This window comes from Acipenser ruthenus, chromosome 8 (assembly GCF_902713425.1).
Source record: "Acipenser ruthenus chromosome 8, fAciRut3.2 maternal haplotype, whole genome shotgun sequence".
Lineage (NCBI taxonomy): Eukaryota > Metazoa > Chordata > Actinopteri > Acipenseriformes > Acipenseridae > Acipenser > Acipenser ruthenus.
This window is the reverse complement of record NC_081196.1, coordinates 28,512,482-28,540,447: the sequence shown is the minus strand read 5'-3', so window position 1 is coordinate 28,540,447 and position 27,966 is coordinate 28,512,482. Positions and strand designations below refer to the sequence as shown.

At 38.8% G+C, this 27,966-nt stretch overlaps 1 long non-coding RNA gene across 1 annotated transcript; it reads left to right on the top strand.

Moving 5' to 3' along the window:
* The first annotated feature begins 890 nt into the window (after window positions 1-890).
* Window positions 891-27,966, top strand: LOC117406609 (uncharacterized). Its single transcript, XR_004544971.3, has 3 exons — window positions 891-962; window positions 1,677-1,744; window positions 27,902-27,966. It is a non-coding gene; the product is annotated as an uncharacterized LOC117406609 (long non-coding RNA).

The following is a 27,966-nucleotide window of genomic DNA, read 5'->3' as shown; positions in this document are numbered from 1 at the left end:
CAGTCCTTGATTAGCTCTATCTTGGAATAACTCATGTCATTCTAGGTAAGGTAGCTCAGGAATCATGCTAATTAGGGTCTGTGAATCAGCTGGAAAAACTCACAGGACAGTGTTTTAATAATTCTACAAATCACTTTGTTCCTGTTGGAACAAACATGGAACATATGCTCTAATATAATTTAACCCAATTACTATATAATATAGTGTGTATAATAAACACACTGTAAATATAATTACAGGTACTGTACTAACAAACTTTTGTTTTTTGTTTTTATCAATGTCTTCAGGTCTTTATTTTGTTACAATTGAGTTGAGTGTTTTTGGTAATACAGCATATATGTTTAATACTACGGACAATGCTGTATATATAGGCCTATAAACTTGTCATGTATGTAAAATATATATACAATAAATATAGGCATTGAGGTTAAAATATATATTTAAAAAAATTCCAAGTGATATTTTCATTTATTTTTAAAAACATTATTTGACCAACTAGCTTTTCTGCCTGTTAGCTAACAGATGTATTTTATTTTGTACATTTCCTGATATTGTATCTTTTAAATGTGATGCAAACTATGCAAATGTCATATTCCCTGTCAACGGTTTTTTATGTTATAATACATATGTTTTCATATATTTCACATGTGAGTTATATATGCATAACATATTAAGCATAAGACAACTATAATACAGTTATATTCTGATTGGTAAATAAGTGCTTTTGTAGTTTTTATATTGAGAATGGTCGGAAGAAAACAATTGTGTACAATTGGCCTTAAGAAGTAAACCACATCACTTTGCGGTCGTCCGGGAAATTCCAGTGTTGATGAATAATGAAAATGTAGGAGGGGAGCGACGGTAATGTGTTAAGTATTTTCCCTCAGGCAGCAGGTTGACGCACTTGTCGGGACACGTGAATGTGGAGGAAAGATTACATTTTACAGTCTTGGATAGCGAATGTAAGGTACCTTAAATAATACTAAGATTCTTTCAACACTACAGTCAACAAGAAAATGCTGATAATAACTTGATTGGTTTTAACTGTTGTGAAAATTAACATTATATTTTACCAACAGAAAAATTCGAAATTATTGCGGCGGTGTAGTTAATGCTGTGCAAAACCATTGGCAGACACCTGCTAAACAGCATGCTGTTGTGTTTAACAAAAACAGTAACAGTATATGGAGGCATAGACATTAAACACCGCATGTAATTTCCAAGCTAGTTTTCATGGTATGTCTCCTCAGACATGTATCTATATGTCAGCAGATTCTTTTTTTGGAAGGTTTATTGCCATGTCAGAGCTATGATGAAACAAAACATTCAAATAAGGAAGTAGACAAGGAAGAACACTTCGATTCATTTCCTTGGTTTTACTGTATATCTTTTGAAATGTGTTCAGTGTAGTGTATACTATTCAAACTGACTGTATAGATGGTGATTGTTTACAAATTTGTCAGCAAATAACAAAACAGACATGTATTCGGTATTTGAAAGTTTCTCTCAATAAACAGCTAGCAAACATATTGCTCATTGAACATTTTTGCTTGACGAATTGTGGTAACTGAAATGGAATGAGACCCAGGCTATATCCCTCCCTAGGATTGGCCCAGTAAGACAATGGATGATGAAATATAAAATACAGAAAATAATAGAATTGTTTTGTTTTACAGCAGAACAATGGATACACCACTCCTTATCATTTTCTGCTCCTGTTTTTATATGCCCTTCTGTAAAACAGGTAAGCATTGGGACAACTTCTGGCATGGTGTATAATTAGGGAGATTAAACAAATGTATATATTTGACTTACTCTACATTTCAGTGTAAACTAGAATGGGTTTACTTTGTTTCATGATATGAAAGGGTATAAGGGGTTGGCATAGCACAGCATGTTCCTGATCGAAATCTGATCTCAGAACTCAGGCGCTGTGAAGCATTCAAGTTTTTCCTGTTTCTTGTGTGTGTTAGATAGTAGCTAATAACTCCTAGATTATGCAACTGGAAGTCCTAATGTGTATCTTGTACTATTTCACATTTGAGTGTGCTGTTGGCAGGTGCTGATGTTCCGTTAGGGTAACTCTCAAAAGTGATGCCTCTGTGGGCCATGTCCGTTGGAAAGGACAGCATATTTTAGAGATTAATACAATTTAAAAATATGGTGACCTTATTATTTCCTTATAATGTAGTGACAGCCAATGAAACGTTCTATATATGTATGTATATATATATATATATATATATATATATATATATATATATACACCCTTGCTATAATGAACCTGTTGGGGTCCAAGCCTTTTGTTCCTTATATCGAGGGGTTTGTTATAGCGAAAGGACAATCAAAATGAACCATAAACTGTTGGAGTTAATGAGATGTGATTGTGAGCAAAAGTAGAATTACATGTACCTGTTCGTCTCATGTATGCAGTATTCTGCCTTTGCTTTATCCTGTTTGTTAAGAATTAAAACGCAGTACAAAAAGCAAGAAATCCCGAATTGAAGCTGAACTTTTATTCAAAATCAATCTGACATGAATCTTAATCCAACATACAAGAATCCCAAATCAGATCTTCAAGTTTTTCTTGTTGTTGTTGTATTTTTTTTTTCCATTTTTTTTTTTCTTTAATCAATTTTGCTTTGCCGCATGGTTGCTGAAAAAGCCAAAAAACAAAATGCTTTCTGACAACCTATATTCACGACAGTGATACGCCTGCGTTACTGCAGGCACATCTGTGTAGTTTCCAGCTTTGTTGCAACATAAAATTCATTTCGGAGGCATAGTTACACAGTGTTCTCCCTATTACTAAAGTATTAAACCCATGAATGTTGTACAACAAGCAGTTATGTAACCTAGGCAGCAATAATTATCTTCTATTTTGTATGAAAAACCCTTAAAATACTTGTCATTAATTGTCATTTTAAAGAAGTATCATATATTTGAATCTGTGTTTGTATTCCATACAAACGGCACTATGTTTATATTCCATACAAACTGTGATGAAGTGCCGATGTAGTGTACATTGTAGAACTAACAAGGGGTTTACAAAGTTGTTTGTCCAGTTGCATTTCACATAGACCTGTATAGAGCATTTCATATCTATTTTATAATGCAAAGATTGAATATAAATATGTGTAGTTTAATCAGACAGACAGCTGCTGAACTCAGCCAGCGGAGCTTGATCTACAGTAGGCACAAGAATGCAGATCTGCCAGAAAACAAGGATTGTTACATTTACTATATAAACTCAGTGAAAAATGCATGTTTCAGGATTCAAATATATGATAAAACATTGTTTCCTTCTTCTAAGGTAAAATATAATTCTCTGAGGTAAGTCAACAGTTATATACAGTATCTTCACCCAATCTGCTTGAACTAACTAACCTTTCATGAGTAAATGGAAGCATTTTGTATCAGTATAATTTCCGTCAGCATGATGCAGATACAAGTAAGTATAGCAGGTATGAATATTGTAGGCAGTAAGGGTGGAGAATACATTTAAAGGTGGATTGGAATGAAGACTAGGCTGTATTTGTGGAAACCACAACCAGGCTTTCATATGGATATATTTAATCAACTTTGGCTTCTCTTCCCTAGGCTCAGAAAAAAATCTTAACTTGCAGAGTGTTCATAGGAATCGGTGAATACTTAGAGCCAGTGATATACTGGACTGTAAATAATACACATCCTGAGATGTACAATGAAATTAAACAGCTACCAGGCATGTAAAATTGACTGTACAGTCTGTGTAAAAAGAGTCATGTGAAGTGTGGTTATTATCTGTTATCTTACCTAACAGTAGGTCCCCTTAAAAAGCCTGCAGATGATAAGTGTGCACATTTCTCAAACACTAAATATCTGGAAAACTAAATATTTATGTCAATATATCAATCAAAGAAAATAATAATTGCATGCTTGTGTGAGTATAACTTTTATAGGGGATATTTCAAATCACTGGGGAAAGAAAATGTACCTGCCATGTACCTCGCATGGCATACATGTTTTGAAGATCTTTATTATGTTTAGCTTTTAAATTGGTTGCTAACATTCATTGTTACATAAGTTTATTTTATGACACTTTGGGGTAGGTGTACTAAAGTGTTGAGCCCATCGTAATAGTTGCAAACCAGCTGCAAACGAGTCGGAAGTCTTGGGTGAAATGTACTAGACAGGAGCAATGCTATTTGCGACTTTTTAGGGAATGCTTTGCGGCAGCAGTTTCTGTTTGCGGTTCAAGCATAGATTAATATGTAATTATGGGCGATTCTGCATAAATACGCAAAAAGGGGGCAGAGATAGTGCAAATGAGTTGCAAATGGTTCTCAAATATTATAATGAGATGTACGAAAGCTGCAGGCAATTGCGACACTTACAATTGCATCAATTTGTTAAGAAGTTTTCAAAGCATGTTTTAAACAGTCGTAATTGTTGATGGCATTTCTCAGTCTGCTTTTTCTCATGCGTTACCAGTTGTGCTCAATGCATTTTTGAGGCGAACACCCAAATACCTATTTTTCCCAAAAAGCAGGGAGTACTTACAAGCCTTGAAAACACATTTTTATGAGATTCCTGGTTTCCCCAATGTGTTGGGAGCAATAGGCTGCACACATGTGCCGCTAACCCCTCCAGCTCATTCTGAACATCTGTATAGGAATAGGAAACACACTTATTCTATTAATGTGCAGGTGGTTTGTAATTGTGCACAATGTAGCACTGCACCCCTGACTAACTTAAATAAAAACGGGCAGTATACATCTGGCTTATAGGTTACTAATGATAATACGAATTAGTGGTATAATGCAAAATGTGTTGCTCGTCTGTTGAAATTCATATTAACAAGAATTGACTGCCCTCCTGTAAGTATCATAACTTGTCAATGCAGCACCATGATCTATTTTGTGTTAATTGTCTAGGCTGCCAAGTTAATAATAATAATAATAATAATAATAATAATAATAATAATAATAATAATAATAATAATAATAATAATAATATGCTAAAATAATTTAAAATAATTTTTGATTTGCATTGTACACCTAGCACACTTTCATTTTACTTTAGCCTACAGGCTAAGTAAAGTGTGCTAGGTGTTCATTTGGTTTTACTACTGTGCTGTATACTATATAGGTGTACAGTACAGATTTATAAGAACATAAGAACATTTACAAACGAGAGGAGGCCATTCGGCCCATCTTGCTTGTTTGATTGTCAGTAACTTATTGATCCCAGAATCTCATCAAGCAGCTTCTTGAAGGATCCCAGGGTGTCGGCTTCAACAACATTACTGGGGAGTTGGCTCCAGACCCTCACAATTCTCTGTGTAAAAAAGTGCCTCCTATTTTCTGTTCTGAATCCTGCTTTATCTAATCTCCATTTGTGACCCCTGGTCCTTGTTTCTTTTTTCAGGTCAAAAAAGTCCCTTAGGTCGACATTGTCAATACCTTTTAGAATTTTTAATGCTTGAATCAGATCGCTGAATAGTCTTCTTTGTTCAAGACTGAATAGATTTAATTATTTTAGCCTGTCTGCATATGACATGCCTTTTAAACCCGGAATAATTCTGGTCGCTCTTCTTTGCACACTTTCTAGAGCAGCAATATCCTTTTTGTAGCGAGTTGACCAGAACTGAACACAATATTCTAGATGAGGTCTTACTAATGCATTGTAAAGTTTTAACATTAATTCCCTTGATTTGAATTCAACACTTTTCACTATATATTCGAGCATTTTGTTGGCCTTTTTTATAGCTTCCCCACATTGTCTAGATGAAGACATTTCTGAGTCAACATAAAGTCTTTTTCATAGATCCCTTCTTCAATTTCAGTATCTCCCATATGGTATTTATAATGCACATTTTTATTGCCTGCGTTCAATGCCATGTGTCTGCCCAGTTGCCCAGTTCTGCCTAAATCATTTTGAATGACCTTTGCTGCTGCAGCAGTGTTTGCCACTCCTCCTATTTTTGTGTCGTCTGCAAATTTAACAAGTTTGCTTACTATTCATTAATGTAGATTAGGAATAGCAGAGGACCTAATACTGATCCCTGTGGTACACCACTGGTTACCTCGCTCCATTTTGAGTTTCTCCTCTAATCAGTACTTTCTGTTTTCTACATGTTAACCACTCCCTAATCTATGTGCATGCATTTCCTTGAATCCCAACTGCATTCAGTTTGAAAATTAATCTTTTAAGCTTTCTGTATCCTTATATTTTTGTTCAGAATGTAATGTGTAGCCTACCTTATATGCATTAGTGTTATTTCAGTGCATTGATTTATACATGAGCTGAAATGTATGTGTGTGCAATTGTATTGCATTCTTTTAGTTTAAATTACCTACTGTAATGATAATATAAAACCTGTATCATATACCCAATACTATAGGAGCCAGTGATTAATTTAAATTAATAGGATATTAGCTTCTTCCAAATAAAGTCAGCATGCTATTGTACATTACAAAACTAAAATCATTTTAATGAAAGATTTGTCAATCTTGTTTTCCAGCAAAAGACAAGAATTGGCACCTGCTTTTCATTGTGCTTGCAATATCTGTTCTGGTAATGCTGGGTGTAGTAATATATACATTTTTCAAGATTGATATTGTCCTTTTCTACCGGGAAATATGGAACAGAACCCGAACAGCAAATGGTACACTATTTATTGAACTGCATCATGTAGATTATTATATTGTCACACAAGGCATTTTCATAAGTATTCTCATGCTAGAAAAGTGTGGGAAATTGTTTATGATAGCATGCTTACCCTTTATTCACAAAAAAAACATCAAATATCATGAATCTACATGTGTAAAGTAAAAGAAGATTGAAGAAATGAAGCAAAGCGGTGGTTCAGGCAGGGAACACACTTTTAATCAGTCAATCAAATCAAGCTTAAATGTCGATAACCAGACAATTGTCAATTGAAATAATAGTACTTTATCACTAAACATAATTACTGTCCAATGATTTTCAGGGAAGGGATTCAAATCTTACCTGATCCATTACCTCGCTGCTGCAAGTTAGAGTTTGCCTCCTCCTCCCCAACCTCCACCTATTTTTTGGCTTCGTCTAAGGGGGAGGGCAGCTATCTTTCTCCTGACCATGCCTTTCCTACAGTCAGCCTCTCCACTTATTTATGGGCAGGGCTTCCCTGAGGCGAGGCCAAAGATGTATTATATATTAAATGTGTTCTCCAAGAACGTATAATAAGCATAAATGTGTCATCATGTCTAATCTGTAACATATACTTTATCTATCTCATGAGTTCCCTGGCTGAAGTGCCATACTGTTACACCAAAAGCTAAAGCAAAGAAGTTGATCTTTTTCATTTAATGAATATTCATTTATGCCATATGCTTAATTTTAATTTACCTTAGTATTTTCCATAGAAAATATTGACAATTATTATTTTTAGTAGCTGTGGCACAGTGGTAAGTGATACGTGCAGGTGCAGTGCAGTGCAGTAGTCCAGCAAGAAACGACAGACAAACAAAATACAGGTGAAAAAGGTTTCTGTTTATTTTAATCCAGGGGTATGATGACCAAACAGAAATGATGGCTAGCAATATACAACGATGTGTATTGCACAGTAAATGATGATGGGTTGCAGTCTCGTTTACAATAAACAATTATCCCACAAGAACAATAATCCCAATGCAAATACCCAAACACAAACATGGTCACCTCTCCCAGTGAGTGCTGTAGTGCTGGTCATGAATTTACAATGTTATTTTAGTGAACAGTTAGTGAGTTGTTGTCCGAGTTTTGTGCTGGCTGTGGGCGACAGCTCTGGATCGTGTTTAGCCGTCTAGTCTAAATACACACGTCAAACAAGACGATATGAAAACTGACAAAAACAAACAAAACACTCACATTCTTTTTAACACAGTATTCCGGTCCTTTCAGTTCATTTGCATAACCACAACAAAGGAACCGATTATGTCGCTTCGACCCCTACTTATACCGTTACTCATGACCCCTTGGTAAACCATTGCAGCCGCTCCTCCAGTCCGCGGCTGCCACATAATTTCCCTTCCGGGTCGATGTGCTAGTGTACCACAGCTTCGCCCTTTTTCTAAATGACCAACTTCCTTTTAACCCAGGAACGAAGTGTCAGGCCAAGCAGTCCAGGGTACTCTGTTCCCGTTACTTAGCACCCTAACAGGTCGGGAAGGAGATTTACCACCAAGAATCATTGTCTTTCTGTCACATATCCCACCGCTTAGAATGGAGCCGAAGGAACACTCGGCTGAATCTACCTTTGCCATTACTCCCCCCTCCCAAGAAAAATAACCTGCATTTTGGTGGTCTTTCCCTGCACGATGTACCACCGAGCTATCTGGGCATTGCTATCCTTCATTGTGATTAACCACTTGAGTGGGGCATGGTCTGTGACAAGATAAAATGAATGTCCCAGCAGGCAGTATCGTAAGGAGTGAGTAGCCAATTTAATGGCCAAACACTCCTTTTCGACTACGGAGTAGTTGTGTTCCGGAGGGAGCATCTTTTTACTGATATACAATATCGAGTGTTGTACTCCGTCAACCTTTTGGGATAAGACCGCACCCAAACCCACATCTGACAAATTTTCTTGGTGAAATCTGGTGTGATGAGAGTGGAGGACTGGCAGAGTCTTCGCTTAACAGTATCAAACACCCCCTGACACTACTGACCATTTAATCAAATTTGGTGCACTCTTTTTGGTGAGGTCGACTAAAGGGTTAACCACTGTGGCATACTTGGGGATAAAGCAGCAGTAATAACCAGCTAATCCCAGTAGCGACCTCACCTGAGTCTTGGTTTTGGGGATCGCCGCATCTACCAAAGCTTGGATTTTGGTGACAGTGGGTTTCACCCTTCCATTCCCTATTAAAAATCCCAAATATTGAGTCTCTGTTTTGCAAACGTGCATTTTCCCAAGTTTGCTGTCAGGCGGGCTAAACTTAGAGACTGAAGGATGGCTGTAATCCTAGCCAAATGCTCTCGCCAGATGGAGCTGAAAATAACCACATCATCAATATATGCTGCTGCATATTCATGATGTGGGCGTAAAACCTGGTCAATCAGTCTCTGAAAGGCAGCGGGCGCACCATGTAGCCCAAATGAAACAGCCCTTCATGGGTTGAAAATGCGTTTTTCTCTAGAACTGTGGGTTAAGGGGATCTGCCAGTATCCCTTTGTCAGGTCCAGAGTAGAGACTAACTTCGCCTTTCCCAGTCTATCTAGAAGTTCGTCGACCCGAGGTATAGGGTACACATTGAACTTGGCAATAGCGTTTACCTTCCGGAAGTCTACAAAGAAGCGGTTGGTGCTGTCTTTCTTGGCCACTATGACAATTGGACTGAACCACTCACTCCTGGAAGGCTCAATCACCTCTTTGCTAACACCACTTCGTCGACTTTCTGGGATCCGGTAAGGTCTGTCTCGTACTGTGACACCTGAGGGATAATGTCATATTCAACAAGGTTAGTTCTACCAGGCAAGTCAGAAAAAACATCGCTGAACTCCTCAATAAGCTTACGCAGCTCCCGTTGCTGATCTGGAACCAATTGTTCCCCTATTTAAATGATTTTAGTGCTAGGGGTCTCTGGACATGGGCCTCAATCATCCTCTATATTGCCTGGGGCTATAAATAAGGCCTCCCTTATTTGCATAATAAATTTCACGTTCATTGCGGCGATCGGGCTGTCTAATTTCATAATTCACCTTTCCTATAGCCCGAATCACTTCATATGGCCCCTGCCATTTAGCACATAATTTCGATTCTGAGGAGGGAAGCAGCAGCATTACCTTGTCTCTTGGTCGAACGGTTTGAATTAGTGCATTTTTATTGTAATGCTGCTGTTGCCGGTGCAGAGCTGATTTGAGGTTGTCCTGGGCAAAAACCGACCAAATCCAGGCGATCTCTTAGTAGAGCCTTTGTGGACGAGCCTTTGTGCTCCTCCCACCCCTCTCTCAACAGGTCGAGGATGCCGCGAGGCTGTCGGCCATAGAAGAGCTCGAAGGGGGAGAACCCTCTCTCACTGCAAAAAGGAGGTAGGGAAGAAGCAATGCCAAATGCTTTTGCTCTTGGTTTGGAAAACATCTCAGCATCTGTTTTAGGGTCTGATTAAAATGCTCCACCAAACCATCCGTCTGTGGATGATAAACAGATGTCCTGATGGGACGTATTTTTTAATATTTTATACACTTGCTGTAGCGTGTTAGACAGAAAGTTGGTTCCATGATCAGTCATAATCTCCTTGGGGATCCCTACTCTAGCCATAATCTGCACTAATTCTTTGACAGTTGCAGCTGCACTAGGAGACCTCAATGGAACTGCCTTCGGGTATCACGTTGCATAATCTACCACCACTAATATATACGTATACCCGGAATCAGAAGGTAGCAAAGGGCCCACTATGTCCATTGCAATGTGTTCAAAGGGGGTGGAAATAATCGGCAGTGGAACCAAAGGGGCAGGATGCACTCGACCAGGTGCTACTCGCTGGCAGTCTGGGCATGTGGTTACATATTTCGACACATCAATATGAAGTCCTACCCAATAGAATCGAGCCAATATCTGTTAGCTCCGAGGTGCACCGCAAAAGGGATATCATGCGCCAGCCTCATGACCTCGGCCGACAAAAACAGGGAAACCAATAATTGTGTTACAGGCTGTCCTGTGCCCGTGGCTAGGTTTACCCTATACTGTAATTGCCTCTTGATACTGAAGTGCGGCAAAACTAGCACCCCAGCGCCTTCAACATCCTTACCTTTAATAGACTGGACCTGTCCCCAAGTGTGCACTAGTGACGGGTCATTATGTTGGCCCCACACTATGTCTGCGCTTGAGTGCCACATGTCTGGTATATTATTATTGTTATTTTTTTCTTAGCAGACGCCCTTACCCAGGGTGACTTACAGTCGTAAACAAAAATACATTTCAAGAATCACAGTACAAGTATTAATACAATTAAGAGCAAGATAAAATACAGTGACTTCGGTTCTAGCAAGTACACGTATATGACAAAATACGATTCAATAATGGAGTAGATAACAGTGTCAGTGATAGTTACATCAGGATATAATTAAATACAAAATAATACAGATTAAATAACACTTGTGACAGATTACAGTACTCTAAAGTACAGGATTAAATGCAGTAAAATAGGGAGCAGATAAGAGCAAGTAAAGCGCATTAAGGAAGAGTGTCCAGAGGGAAAAGAGGAGTTCTACAGTCTGAAGAGGTGAGTCTTGAGGAGGCACCGGAAGGTGGTCAGGGACATCTGTAGGAAGGTCATTCCACTACTGCGAGGTGGGGGTGGAGAAGGAGCGGGCTCTGGAGGCAGGGGAGCGTAGAGGAGGTACAGTCAGTCTTCTAGTGCAGGAAGAGCGGAGAGGTCGAGTGGGGATGTAGGGAGAGATGAGGGTCTGGAGGTAGCTGGGTGCAGTCTGGTCAAGGCATCTGTAGGCGAGTACAAGCGTCTTGAACTGGATGCGAGCGGTGATCGGGAGCCAGTGGAGTGAGCGGAGCAGTGGAGTTGCGTGGGAGAAGCGAGGCAGAGAGAACACCAGGCGAGCAGCCGAGTTCTGGATGAGCGGGAGTGGACAGGGGGCGGACGCAGGGAGGCCAGCCAGGAGGGAGTTGCAGTAGTCTAGGTGGGAGAGTACCAGGGCCTGGACCAGGAGCTGGGTGGCGTAGTTGGTGAGGAAGGATTGGATTCTTCGAATGTTGCTCAGGAAGAATCGGCAAGTGCGTGCCAAAGTGGAGATGTGCTGGAAATAAGAGAGGCAGGGGTCCAGAGTGACTCTGAGGTTCTTAGCTGAGGAGGAGGGAGAGAGTGTGGTAGATTCCAGAGGAACAGAGGTAGAGAGATCAGAGGAGGGGGAGGAGGAGGAGGGAAAGAAAAGGAGGTCAGATTTAGAGAGGTTGAGTTTGAGGTGATGCGAGTGCATCCAGGAGGAGATAGCAGACAGACAGGTAGAGATATGGGAGGGGATGGAGGAGTCGGAGGTGGGGAAGGAGAGGAAAATCTGAGCATCATCAGCATAGTAATGGTATGAGAAACCATAGGATGCGATGAGGGGGCCCAGGGAGCGGGTGTAGAGAGAGAACAGGAGAGGACCCAAGACTGACACTCGGGGGACTCCTGTTGGGAGAGGGCGAGGTGTGGAGGTTGCTCCACGCCAGGTTACCTGGTAAGTGCGGTTGGAGAGGTAGGAGGAGAACCAGGCCAGAGCAGTGCCAGAGATTTCCAGGTCAGCGAGAGAGGATAGTAGAATAGAGTGATCGACAGTGTCAAAGGCAGCAGAGAGGTCGAGGAGAATTAGGACAGAGGAGAGAGAGGCAGCTCGGGCAGTGTTAATATGATTGCATCCAGTACAATTGGATGTTTCCTTAAGACTATAAAAGTAATCCTATTGTAATTTTGGTAACTTATGGTATTCATTGTGAAATCATCTTATATGTAATATCTTAGAAGATACTTTGCCACATGCTACAGTGGTTACAGTGGAAGCCAGGAGTAAATTGTTGTAAACTCATGGTATACATCACTAGGTCATTTTGTAGAATACTAGTGGAAAATATATTAGATATGGAATCAGATATTTCGGGAATGGAGCATTGCCGTTGGAGAACTACAACTCAGTGTTTGTTTCTTGTTTGTTTTTGTGTATGATAAACTATGAAAAAGTTTTCATCGTAGTTGCATGCAGCAGTTTTAAGCTAAGTGATTTTGAAAGAACCTCTTAGAGTTAATTCTATAGAAGTTACTTGAATGCTATTACAGTAGAGAGTCAGTTATCCGGTATTTGATCAACCGTACTGTCTAATCAACCGAACGCACCTGTAATCACGTGATGAATTACGTGTGGTGTATTACACACACAGCTTCTGCTGCTAAAACGGCTACGAGATTTAGCTGCCAAAAAAAGCACCAGCAGACTGAGGCAAATGAAAGTTACAGAATTATTCAGACTACCAAAACCTTCGTTGTAGCATTGTGTGCTTTAAACTGTTGCAGTTAAGCAAATTAAAATAGTCACCTCGTTCTTGATTTTCTTCTGTTTCGTCAGTCAGGGCTAGAGATCCTGTCTATATGTTATTGAGCAGCTAAGAACTTTTATTGTATTCATTTCAATGCATGTTATTACAATGCCTTAACAGCAAGTATCAAAGTATAGAAAGATTTTACTGAATTTTTGAAGCTTAATAATTCTTAATTATAAGTCTGTGATGTGTCAAAGTTGTACTGAATTGTATTATTTGATGATTGTCAAAGTTTGGTATATGGTACATTTAATTACAGTATTTCATTACCTTAACTGTAGGTGTTAATGTTTTACTGAATTGCATTAATTTAATGATTTGTAAAGCTTTGTAATTTTGTATGCTTAATGTGATAGAATAAGTTACTATATCATCAGTAGGTACTTGTGTGCTAAGTACTTGTGTATGTTAACTTTATTCTATACATTATTAAAGGTACACTAATTGTTATAAATACCTGTTTGATTATCCATACAAATCGATTATGCAAACTAGTATCGGTCCCAATTAGTTTGGATAATTGACTCTCTACTATATTGTTGTTTTGTTATGTTGTATGAATAAATCATTATTAAACAAACTGAATAGTCTCATTTGCAAGCTTGCTTGTTCTGTATATTAACTTCAGACTGGAACTTGAACCAAGGCGGAATTAGCCAGCTATTTGTTAGAGGATGTAAATCTGATGTTATTTTCAGTCATGATATACTGCAATGAATATTAATTGTTAAATTTATAAATAATTAAAACATAATTAGAATGTTTTTATAAATTTAGCGATATACCTTACCCCTTACAACCTTCATAAAGTTAATGCAGTTAGTTAAAAAAAAAACAAAAAAAAAACACCTTGATACCGCAATGACAAAGCAACTATACTGAAAAAAGAAGTTAGAAACTGGACAGCTACAAAGGAAAACATCAGGGATTGATACGGGGCCTAGCGAGTGAAAGGCGATAAGAGATCGATGGTGTGAAAAGCAACGAATATGGCCATTGTTATATATACTGTTGTCTGGTACAAACATACAGCTAGTGGACAAAAAAATGGAAACACCAATGTAAAGTCACTTAATAGGGCGTTGGGCCACTATGGTATCCCGCTCTGTGGAGTTCTCGGCGCACCATTTTTGATTAAACTGGCTGCTCGTGCCCCAGGTTAAAATTTGCAGTCAATTGATAGGCAGTTGCTCGCCTGTTTTGCCTTGCACTTTGAATTAATGCACGGATATCACAATCCTGGAGTATGAGCTTCCGCCCACTTTGCTGGTGATGTCTTTCCCTCGGAGTTCCATGCCAACATCACCTTAGACACCGTTGCTCGTGAAACATCAGCAAGTTGAGCTGTCTTGGTCACTGAAGCTCCTGCCAAATGCGCCCCAACAATCACCCCTCTTTCAAAGTCCCTGAGGTATCCTCTTGCAGCAATGCTAGCCATAATTATAGGCAACCAGGCCTGTCCAGTATTTTTATACATGACCCTAAGCATGCTGGGATGTTATTTGCTTAATTAACGCATGAGCCACACCTGTGTGGAAGCCCTTGCTTTCAATATACTTGGTATCCCTCATTTACCCAGGTGTTTCCATTTTTTGTCCACTACCTGTGTGTGTGTATATATATATATATATATATATATATATATATATATATATATATATATATATACAAATAGAGTGCATACCATTAGTGACAGCTAGAGATACAGTACATACCATTCGTGACAGCACAAGGACTAAATGCAGTGTCTGTTTCTCCCAATTCCGTCGATGCTTTTCAAGTTCATTGTTGATTGTGCTTTTATTTCCAGAGGGGGTAGATCGGTATCCAGAGGCAGTCCACCACCCAAGCAGATTTTTTGCCAGCGCTAACTTTTCTTTAGTTTCTGTTTTAAGTAAGGGCATCTTTTTGTTTGACCGTTTTGACCGACACCATTCATTTTCTGCCATATTGATTTCCAAATGATCTCACTCCATGACTGGTCCTGTTTTGTTCCTTGACTTGCAAATATAATTTTAAAATTGTTAATAACATCTTCAACTACAAGCCGTTCAGCTGTAGCAGCACAGGTTTTAATGGGAGTTCTTGAAAGCCAGACCAAGACAAAACTGCCCAGACATGGCACTAAAACAATGTGAAACATCTTGAAAATTATACCACACGATTACTCTTATCTATTTATTACAAATAATTAGCACTATATGAGGTTTTTAGTGTTCCGTCACATTACCGTTTTTTGAAAGTAACAGAAATACAACTTGAAAGAAAAAAAAATAGTAATAGTAAAAAATAGTAAAGTAATAGTTAAAGCAAATGGTTTTAAATACAGGATATATTATCATAAATGCCTACAGCCAGCTGTACTGAAGGTATTATATGTGGCAATTTATTTGAAGGAGATAATAAAGTAAGAGCCCCACTGTCATTGTAAAAGAGGTGGTAATAACAGAAATGAATTATTCATCAGAGCTGATCAAACACTATGATAATAACTATGGGAAAACAAGGAGTCAAGTTTGGAGGAGTGATAATAACACACCTCCAATCTTAACTCGTTTTCCATGGGTAGGTGAATCGGGCCCTAACTTCAAATCAATTATCACATATACCAGTGTCACCAGAAAGGAGGTCGTCACCACGGATGCACCCAGCCTGGACTGGGGAGCTGTGTGGAATGGTAGGGGGTTGTGTGGCAGGGTCTCCACATCAGTGTTTTTGGAACAGCAGGAAGTTTACCTGGCCTTGCAACATTTTTTGCAGAAGTGTTAAAGGGGCTAGGAGCTCTTAAAATAAACAAATCCCCTGGGCCGGATGAGATCCTCCCAATAGTAGTCAAAGAAATGAAAGAATGAAACAAAACCGAACCAGGTAACTACAGACCAATTAGCCTGACTTCTATTATATGTAAACTTATGGAAACTATAATAAGATCCAAAATGGAAAATTACCTATATGGTAACAGTATCCAGGGAGACAGTCAGCATTGTTTTAGGAAAGGGAGATCGTATCTAACTAACCTGCTTGATTTTTTTGAGGATGCAACATCGACAATGGATAATTGCAAAGCATATGACATGGTTTATTTAGATTTCCAGAAAGCTTTTGACAAAGTCCAGCATAAAAGATTAATTCTCAAACTGAACGCAGTAGAAATTCAAGGAAATGCATGAACATGGATTAGGGAGTGGTTAACATGTAGAAAACAGAAAGTACTGATCAGAGGAGAAACCTTAAAATGGAGCGAGGTAACCAGTGGTGTACCACAGGGATCAGTATTAGGTCCTCTGCTATTCCTAATCTACATTAATGATTTAGATTCTGGTATAGTAAGCAAACTTGTTAAATTTGCAGACAACACAAAAATATAGGAGTGGCAAACACTGTTGCAGCAGCAAAGGTCATTCAAAATGATCTAGACAGCCTTCAGAACTGGGCAGACACATGGAAAATTACATTTAATAAAGAAAAGTGTAAGGTACTGCACGCAGGCAATAAAAATGTGCATTATAAATATCATATGGGAGATACTGAAATTGAAGAAGGAATCTATGAAAACGACCTAGGAGTTTATGTTGACTCAGAAATGTCTTCATCTAGACAATGTGGGGAAGCTATAAAAAAGGCCAACAAGATGCTCAGATATATAGTGAAAAGTGCTGAATTTAAATCAAAGGGAAGTAATGTTAAAACTCTACAATGCATTAGTAAGACCTCATCTAGAATATTGTGTTCAGTTCTGGTCACCTCATTACAAAAAGGATATTGCTGCTCTAGAAAGAGTGCAAAGAAGAGCAACCAGAATTATCCCGGGTTTAAAAGGCATGTCGTATGCAGACAGGCTAAAAGAATTGAATCTATACAATCTTGAACAAACAAGACTACGCAGCGATCTGATTCAAGCATTAAAAATTCTAAAAGGTATTGACAATGTCGACCAAAGGGACTTTTTAGACCTGAAAAAAGAAACAAGGGGTCACAAATGAAGATTAAATGAAGGGACATTCAGAACAGAAAATAGTATGTTGCTGAAGCTGACACCCTGGGATCCGTCAAGAAGCTGCTTAATGAGATTCTAGGATCAATAAACTACTAACAACCAAAATGAGCAAGATGGGCCAAATGGCCTCCTCACGTTTGTAAACTTTCTTATGTACTGTAAACCAGCAAAAAAAGAAAGAGATGAAATGAGAAAAGAAATCGTAAGCACAGAAATTACTCTAATTAAAGTGTCTGAGTGTGTACTTAGTGTTTCCATGTCACACTTCAGTTTAAACGTGTGCTTACTGTTCCCATGTCACACTCAGAGTTGAATATATATCTGGAGAATTGCTGGTACAGTGCGATGACACAAGCAGACATTATAAAGACCTACTATAGCACCAGTTAGCACCATATATCAGAATGTATGGGTATATGGAGGCTGACTGTCTGTATGTCACACAATATGTAGTGGGTAGGTCATAGTGACTGATTCCTCACTCTAAATTTGTATCTACAGTTGCAATGGTGGATATGTATCACAAACATATTGGTCAAGTTTTCATGAATATCAAATGCTTCCACAAGGTGGCATTGAAGCGTAATATTTCAAAACCAGGCGTAGTCCGCAAAACATGTTTCTCTATTTCTAGAAAAAAGGAAACATACAGTATACATGGTAACATGTTTCCAACGATATGGTGGACTTTAGTGAGAGTGGGGCTGATCAGATGATCAGGCATGTTGGGATTACCAGTTTGTGTTACTCTTGATTCAATGACTTCTAGAATGTGCTTTGTTTTGTTAGATAAATGATAAAAACACAATCCCCCCATTTACATCATCCTGGTTACTTTTTTTTTTTAACGGTTAATTACACAAGCAAAATACACTTTTTTATTTGTAAATAATATCCTGACAGTTGCAACTGTTAACATAAGTTATGTACCATATATCTTCCTATGTGGAATAAAAACAAAGCATTTGGAAGAACTTCAGTTGTAATTATTACGTGCCTGTACACAAGAGCTCCCTCTTCTGGTAATTGCAGTTAAGAGAAAAATTGAAATGGTGACACTGCAAAACTTTGAGCCCTTTCACAGTGGCTTTGTTTCTCAATGCACTGTGTATAGTACACTTACCAAGTGTACCCAGCGCTGCCCTGAGCAAACATTCCCAGTACATTTCCCTTTCACACTGGCTGTGTAGAGAGAACACTTGTAAATGTACTAAGTACACATCTGTTCTTGTGAGTGTACTGTAGTGTCCCCTTCACACCAATTACTTAATGTATACTTACAACACAAAACCAGCTAAGATTGCAGAAATTTATGTGTTTGCATATTCATAGTATCTTAACAGTGGCGTATTTAACTACTTTTCCGAGCAAAAGAACCCATGTGTTTAGTTTGGGGGTAACAATGTGCTATTCTATGGGCTCTCTCACCTCTGATTCACCAAGGGGTAACATAGTCAGAACTACAATTTATAACCTGATGTCAGATTTGTATTATAATGTATTTAAGAGGACACCCTGTACTGGTATTATTTAAATTTCCTGCTTAGGACAAAAAGGTTTAAAATAAAGCTAATGCATTATTAAACCTGCAGTAACAAATTAGTCTTTTTCACTGATACAATTGAGACAAGTAGACAGGGTAACAAACTATTCATCCGGGTTGGTAAATGTGTTTTTAAACTTCACTTAAGTAGGGTTTTCTCGCTGCTGTAAACAACGTCAACCCCGGGATGATTCTCCAGCTCCGCTTTTCTTCAAAGTCTGGCCCTCCGATAAGCTGCTGAAAGCTCTTTTTAAAAAAGGAATTTCATTTTCAGCAGGGAGTGCTCGTATCTCTTTATTTACTTTGTACTGACAATCCATCTCCAATCCATCTTTCCTTCACACACATCATTTTTTATGAATACCGCAGTGTTTTCAGCAAAAGCAGCATCTCGTCTCGGATTGGTGAACACCCTCATAGACTGGTCCAGCCTGATCCTGATCTCTTCAATAGGTTTTTCAGTGCTTCTGTAAGGTTTGATTTCTTGTAAGGCTATGTGATTGCAAACTGCTGATGTAAACCAGCTATGTACAGTTTGATTTTAAGAGTTCATTAACCATGAGCTGATTCAAAGCTTACATTAAACACAGGAAAATCACACGTTTACAGACAGTATCAATGATTTCTCACTTCACTATTTAAAGGGGCAACATAAGCAATAGGTTACATAATGGAAAGGAACAAACGGCTGATGAAACAATAAGAACTTGTGCATTTTAACTGGAACAGAACAATATGTACAGTGCCCCGCACATGGTGTGTGTTTATCAGAAAAAGCCTATGTGTTCCATTTGTATAGTGTGTTATTAGGTATTCCATGACGCTTACCTAAAGTTAAAGCGTGTCACTTTTTGCAAAAGTAAATGGTTTTAGAACCAGTTTTAATTGGTTTGATTTTGGTTTGTACATAGGCTCAAAACAGCTTTCTAAGCAGAAACAACTTCTGCAACAACAAAAGTGTTATCATCCGTCCGAGGTCACAGCTGCACTCAGAGTTATAAAAAGCCAGTTACTCCGACATGGGTGTATTTCGGGCCATGTGCCAAGCTAAAGAGCTGCAAGGTCAGGACAATACATAGGCAAGGGTTTCAAAAGGCTTACACCTCCCTGCAAATGCTTGTGATGTATGCACTTCCACCTCCCGGTCTACTGCTCTATGCCCCTCATCGGCTTCAACTCACTCCTCGCTCAACACTCTTCCCTTCTTCAAGAACTGCCTCTCTGCCGTTATTCCTAACCATTCTTCAGCCCTGCCTCCTTCGTCAGTTCTCAAAGATTCGCACGGTAGACCGATTAAATTCACAGGTGGCAAACAGTTACTTCTTCATTCTGCTCAAACAAATAATACTGTTTCCTTCACATGTGCAGTTTCGGAGGCAAAGCCCATTCCTGTTCCATCTGCCCACTGTCCTCGCCATGACAATCACCCCTCCTCATCACTTCCAAACCATCCTGATCGTAATTGTATTACCTACCTTATTTCTAGGTTTTCCAGTGAATTTTCTAAGGGATTAAAATTAGGGCTGTCACTCAATTCAAATTTTTGATCGGTTAATTTTTGGGCATTAGTTGATTAATCGGTAGATTAATTGATAGATTCATCCTTGCATATTTTTTAATAAAGGTAGCGATCTTATAGTGGCTGTCCTGCATAGTAATACATAAAAAAATCTATAGAATCTAAAATAAAATACACCCAATGGGAATTTGGTTGTTTTAAAAGCGTTTTTATTTTAGTAAATGTAACACATTTTCACAGAACAACATCAATCCAGTTTAATAGCAAAATATAATGCACAAGAACTGAGAATGGATTTCTTTTGTCTTTCATGCAAACATATATAACACTTATGAACAATTTTTTTTTTTTTTTTTACATTATATTTAGGGCTTCCTGGTTTTCAGCATTTAAAAAATAAATAAATAAATAAATAAAGCTTTTCAGGACCATGAAACAGGTAAACATCGATTCAAACAACTCTCCTACACATGTTCCACAATATAAACTAGTAAATATTGGTATACATAAACAACTTGAACAGTAATGTAATATTAACAGTACTAACATCAATAAAACAAAACGTTATAGTCGCAGCTTGTGGCACTAGTAAAAGACATTTACTCGCCTGAAACCATGCCAGGCCAAATGAAGGAATCGTGGAAAAATAAATGCTGCACTGCACAGTCAACACTGTTGAAATGAACTTTGTACATCCAACTTAAACATAACAACTCCCTTTTCACCAACACAGTTTTAAAATGAATAAAGTCTGCTTTGATTGTAGTAAATGTAGACATATTTTTCCAAGATGGCAGTAGACATTGAGCATCGTTCTGGACGTTGCATAACATGTAAGAAGTGTGTGTGTACGTAGCAACAACAAACCAGATACAAACTGACGAGAGAAGCCTTCTCGCGCGCATTCTTTCAGCAAAGGATGTTAGGAAATGGAGTTCAAAATGCTCAGCAAAAAAAAAAAAAATCTGCCCGTTTTAAATTGTAAAAAAAAAATCATCTGCGATCAACTCTTTAGTTGATTAATCGTCTGATTAATCTGTTAATCTGTTAATCAGAGCAGCCCTAACTACAGCTCAACTCTGTTCCTTGAATTTATCTTTGCCTTGAATAGTACTGTATTGCAACTTAAACAACACAGTAAAATATATAAATGCACCATATATAATCGCCTTCATAGGGAAAGAAAAAATATGACTTGCATCTGAGGAACTGTACAGGGAGATGTTAATTATTTTATTGAAATTTGTTAGCGTACGAGTTGGGGGAATAACACAGCAGTAAAAGACAAAACTGTGTCAGTTTTTTTCAAAAATATGTCAAAAATACATAGCTGAAAGGGCTGTGTTACAAAATAAGTAGGCTTCCATTTAGATGTACTGTAGTTGGTTTTGTTGGTACAGTACTATATTTTCAACAGAGTAGTATTTTAATTCAGAACGATATGATTCTGAAAATATCACTTGCTGAGAGATGACACCTGGACTGTAATACAGTACATACTTTTAGATGTGGTACGTATTGTAGCAGTATGTAAAATTCCCCATTAACGACCCAATAGCAAAATGAAATCAAAATGTTACCCACGCACAGAACTGCTTAAAGCGTAAATGGCAATGCAATTTAGCAAAAAATTTAAACATAACACCACCAGTTCTTTTGAAAGCGCCTCGGTGCTCATGGTTGAGTCTTTGCTTTGAAATGCACTACCCAGCAGAGGGAACCTACAGGAACTGCTGAATTTATCCTGAAATCATGTCAATCACTACAATTTAACACAGGTGGAGGCCACTTGGTGTGTGATTTTGAAGGCGATTGGTTATATCTAAAATAATTTTGGATTGCTATTACAAGGGGGGTGGACACTTATCCAACCAAGCTATTTCAGTTTTTATTTTTAATTAATTTTCTACAAATTTCTAGTTTTTAGTTGTGGGGTAGGATGTGTAGATAAATGAAAAAAAAAAATATTTTAATGCATTTTAATTCCAGGCTATAAGGCAACAAAAGGTGAAAATTTTGAAAGGGGGTCTAGACTTTAAATATAATGGGGATTGATTTTATTCTTAATACGAGGATGGTAAAACACGACTGACGTATATCCGAGTGTTGACTGTATACACCGAGTGTTGACTGTATACACATTATACGCAGTATAATTACGAGTTTTTAGTTTTACTTGTGACAACATTCAAATTTGATTATCACCGTGTAACAATTTATTTATTTTTTTTTTGTTCCTGGGTAGTAAGTGTTATTTCCTAATTGCTTATGCCTCAAAAGTAAAATGGCTATTATTCCCCACAAACTTTGCTTTTGTGACCAGGTGTCACAAAGACGGCCGGAGTGGGTGGCGTCAGACCAGAAATAGGAAGTAATACACAGAGACAGTGAGGTTGGTGAAGCTGAGCACTTGGTTGTGCTCAGCATTTAATAAACAAAATAAGAGAATACAAAAAACAGGACATGGCACTTGCGGCCAAAATAAACAGGTAAACAAAAACGAACAGACACTTAACAAACGGTGCACGGAGACAAACAAACACGGTGAGTGAAAACACTTACTATTATTTTTATTATTCTTTCCCTTTATTTTAACTCCTCTCTCCCGTTCTCCACTCACGAACACCCAACCCCGAGTGAGAGCTACGTGTCTCTATATATACTGTTGTGCTGGGATTCAATTACTAATTAATTATTCACGTGAATCCCAGCACGTGAATTCATTACGTGCAACCCCGTGCTCACATATTATTACATACTTTAAATGCACGTGAAGTGATGTGCAATCCCGTGCCTAAATATAAATCTACATTTTTAAATCACACGTGAAACACAGACCCGTTTATATCCCGTGTACCAATGACTATACACCAACATTAACACACGCAACATACAACACATAACACACAAACGCACACAGGGGCGGGGCACATTGCCACACCAGGACAGTGATATTTTGAAATTTACCTATTTTCCAGCACATTCCCAATAGATTCAGTGCTGAGTAAACTTGGAGTAACTTCTAGAACTTTCTTGAACTTTCCAGTAATATAAATAGTAGTATAAATACAGGGGCCTTAAGCCCACCAGTTCAGTTTAGTTCCAGCTGCCTTAGTGGATACATACCTGAATTTTTCTGAGATGGCATCAAGGTCACAGGAGACTTAAAAATGGTGGCATTCCTGATGGGTCTCCAAGGCGGTTTTACCAAGTTTCCCTGCTATCTTTGCCTTTGGGACAGCAGGGACACCAAGGCGCACTACCACAGGCGGGACTGGCCACAGCGGACCGAGTTCTCTGTGGGGAGGAACAACGTCAAGTGGGAGCCACTGGTGGACCCCCGGAAGGTGCTGATGCCACCACTGCACATCAAATTGGGCCTTATGAAACAATTTGTCAGAGCTCTAGATAAGGAGTCGGCAGCCTTCAAGTACCTTCAAGACTTCTTCCCTAAGCTGTCTGAGGCAAAGGTCAAAGCCGGTGTCTTCGTCGGACCACAGATAAAGAAGATCCTGGAGTGCAGTGAATTCCCCAAGAAGCTCACTAGTAAGGAGAAAGCGGCTTGGAACAGCTTTGTCGCAGTGGTTCGGGGCTTCCTGGGCAATCACAAGGCCGAAAACTACGTGGAGCTGGTTGAGACTCTGGTGAAGAACTACGGCACAATGGGCTGTAGGATGTCCCTCAAAGTCCATATCCTTGATGCTCATCTTGATAAATTCAAGGAGAACATGGGAGCGTACTCAGAGGAGCAAGGCGAGCGCTTCCACCAGGATATACTGGACTTTGAACGCCGCTACCAAGGACAGTATAACGAGAACATGATGGGAGACTAAATTTGGGGGCTGATTCGTGAAAGTGATTTACAGTATAATCGTAAATCTCGAAAAACTACTCACTTCTAAATCTTTTGTAGTCATTTTTGTATTACTTTAGTATAAATACATGTTAATTTGTTTTCATATGTTGTTTTTTTCTGACTTTATGTGAACGAAAACACACAAATTCGCCCGTTTTCTCATTGGAAATAGGTAAATTTCAAAATATCACTGTCCTGGTCACAAAAGCAAAGTTTGTGGGGAATAATAGCCATTTTCTATACTTTTGAGGCATAAGCAATTAGGAAATAACACTTACTACCCAGGAACAAAAATGGTGTTACATAGTGTTACCAGCAGCCAAACAATATTTTCTTTAAACTGTCTATTATTATTATTGTTGTTGTTGTTGTTGTTGTTGTTGTTGTTGTTGTTGTTGTTACGGTATAAACAGTGGAATAATTATCGATAAAATGATAAATCACATTGGATGCATTTAAAGTAAAACTATTAGTGTCACAAAAATCTAGCAATCAACATGTTCGGCACCATGTGTTTTAAGACATTAGCACAACTTGTAGCATAAAATGCATCTTATTATTTTGTACGTCCACTGTACATATTACTATTAAAGGTCGTTCTTCTGGCTCGTCTGGATTTTTGTTACCAATAACTTCGTCTTGCAACCCCAACACCTTCCAGGTATTCTCGTCTACAGATCTCCCAGTTCAGACATCTTTTTCCCTCAGCTCATATGTCTCTGTCTGTTCCTCCATTCAGTGATATGATATTCAACTAAATTTTTCCCTTAGCAATCTCCTCACTTCAGCTCAAGATTATATGGCTGCTGCTCTGGCTGTATTCACCCGCTCCTCCTGTGCAACAGACTGGTCTGCTTTCATGACCTTCACCCTTCAACCAGGATTTAATTATCTTTCCTTGTTCATGCAAACGACAAGCTGCACCTCTCCCCGGGAACTCTCAAAACTTACCTAGCTGACATACAATACCACGATTGTCTTTTATATATTTATTTTGCTCCTCTCTTATCTATCCCCACTGTCTGCCTTCTCCTTAGGGGGATGGTAAAAAGTTCCCCTCCTACTTCTTACTCCTGTCTCTCCATCACTTCTGATATTCTCATTCACCTCATCACAATCTTCACCAAGGCTGTTTTCACCTTTTGATGATCAGGTCATAGAATCCCTTTGCTTTTCTGCCGCCTTCGGTTTTCTCCGCTGTTCTGAGATTGCTGTCCCATCTCCTTCCAGTTTTCCCTCCCTGGGCCTTCATTTCTGAGACCTTTCTCTCATCCCTGACACTATCTCCTCTTTCTTCACATCTCCAAAACAAACCAGCTCCACCAGGGTCAATTCGTGCAGCTCTGTAAACTCAACTCTCCTCTTTGCCCATATTCATCCCTGTGCTGCTATCTTTCCTGTCACAACCCCTAAAACTGTATGTTTTCCTCTCCACTAAGCAGTGAAATTAGTCCTTAATTCCCTAATATATATATATATATATATATATATATATATATATATATATATATATATATATATATATATACAGTACTGTGCAAAAGTTTTAGGCAGGTGTGGAAAAATGCTGTAAAGTAAGAATGCCTTCAAAAATAGGCAGCTGCGACTATAACGTTTTATTGATGTTAGTACTGTTAATATTACATTACTGTTCAAGTTGTTTATGTATACCAATATTTACTAGTTTATATTGTGGAACATGTGTAGGAGAGTTGTTTGAATCGATGTTTACCTGTTTCATGGTCCTGAAAAGCTTTATTTATTTATTTATTTATTTTTTAAATGCTGAAAACCAGGAAGCCCTAAATATAATGTAAAAAAAAAAATGTGTTCATAAGTGTTATATATGTTTGCATGAAAGACAAATGAAATGTTAATAGTTTATATTTATCAATTAACAAAATGCAAAGTGAGTGAACAGAAGAAAAATCTACATCAAATCAACATTTGGTGTGACCACCCTTTGCCTTCAAAACAGCATCAATTCTTCTAGGTACACTTGCACACAGTTTTTGAAGAAACTCGGCAGGTAGGTTGGCCCAAACATCTTGGAGAACTAACCACAGTTCTTCTGTGGATTTAGGCAGCCTCAGTTGCTTCTCTCTCTTCATGTAATCCCAGACAGACTCGATGATGTTGAGATCAGGGCTCTGTGGGGGCCATACCATCACTTCCAGGACTCCTTGTTCTTCTTTACGCTGAAGATAGTTCTTAATGACTTTCGCTGTATGTTTGGGGCCGTTGTCATGCTGCAGAATAAATTTGGGGCCAATCAGATGCCTCCCTGATGGTATTGCATGATGGATAAGTATCTGCCTGTACTTCTCAGCATTGAGGAGACCATTAATTCTGACCAAATCCCCAACTCCATTTGCAGAAATGCAGCCTCAAACTTGCAAGGAACCGCCACCATGCTTCACTGTTGCCTGCAGACACTCATTCGTGTACCGCTCTCCAGCCCTTCGGCGAACAAACTGCCTTCTGCTACAGCCAAATATTTCAAATTTTGACTCATCAGTCCAGAGCACCTGCTGCCATTTTTCTGCACCCCAGTTCCTGTGTTTTCGTGCATAGTTGAGTCGCTTGGCCTTGTTTCCACGTCGGAGGTATGGCTTTTTGGCCGCAAGTCTTCCATGAAGGCCACTTCTGACCAGACTTCTCCGGACAGTAGATGGGTGTACCAGGGTCCCACTCTTTTCTGCCAATTCTGAGCTGATGGACATCTTCCGATTGCGAAGGGAAGTAGCATGATGTGTCTTTCATCTGCTGCAGTAAGTTTCCTTGGCCGACCACTGCGTCTACGGTCCTCAACGTTGCCCGTTTCTTTGTGCTTCTTCAAAAGAGCTTGGACAGCACATCTGGAAACCCCTGTCTGCCTTGGAATTTCTGCCTGGGAGAGACCTTGCTGATGCAGTATAACTACCTTGTGTCTTGTTGCTGTGCTCAGTCTTGCCATGGTGTATGACTTTTGACAGTAAACTGTCTTCAGCAACCTCACCTTGTTAGCTGAGTTTGGCTGTTCCTCACCCAGTTTTATTCCTCCTACACAGCTGTTTCTGTTTCAGTTAATGATTGTGTTTCAACCTACATATTGAATTGATGATCATTAGCACCTGTTTGGTGTAATTGTTTAATCATACACCTGACTATATGCCTACAAAATCCCTGACTTTGTGCAAGTGTACTTAGAAGAATTGGTGCTGTTTTGAAAGCAACGGGTGGTCACACCAAATATGGATTTGATTTAGATTTTTCTTCTGTTCACTCACTTTGCATTTAGTTAATTGATAAATATAATCTATTAATATGTCTATTTTTGAAAGCATTCTTACTTTACAGCATATATATATATATATAGATAGATTATTGTTTATTGATTGTTGTTTTACTTGATTATTGTATTATCAATTATCGTATTAATTAACCTCATTTTCTTTACTAATCCTTCTTCTTTGCATTGGTGGCACAGTTGCAGGGAGCCAGGGGAGGGGGCAGGGAGACTCCTGCTTATTCCTCTTTTCTCTTATCCAGCACTCCAGTCTCCCCGTCAGGGAAGTGAAGCTCACTACTTAGCCTCGGAAGTTCAGCCGCACCGGCCTCCCTCGACATAGGCGACCCTTGTAAGCCGGGGAGACCGGATATTCTCTTCATCTTTTTGATTCGTCCACTATTCTACTTTCTGTTTCCCCTTGGGGGAAGTAATGTAGCTTCCCAGCCTTGGAGGTCAACTGGTTCGGCCTCGCCTCTGTGAGGGCAGTTCTGTGAGCCAAGAGGAAACCCTGTCCTTCTGCTAAAGTCACAAGCACTTATCTCCTATTTCAGTTCCTGAGGATCTTCATCCACGCAGCCCTTGCTCCTGTCCCATGAAATGTTAATTAACGACATTGCGTGAAAAATACTTCTAAAAATACTTTTGTTATAATTAACAGTTCATATTACTGATTCTGTTTCAGATGGTAAGCTCTATGATGCATATGTGATTTATCCCAAAACTGACACATTGAGTTCAACAAGAAGG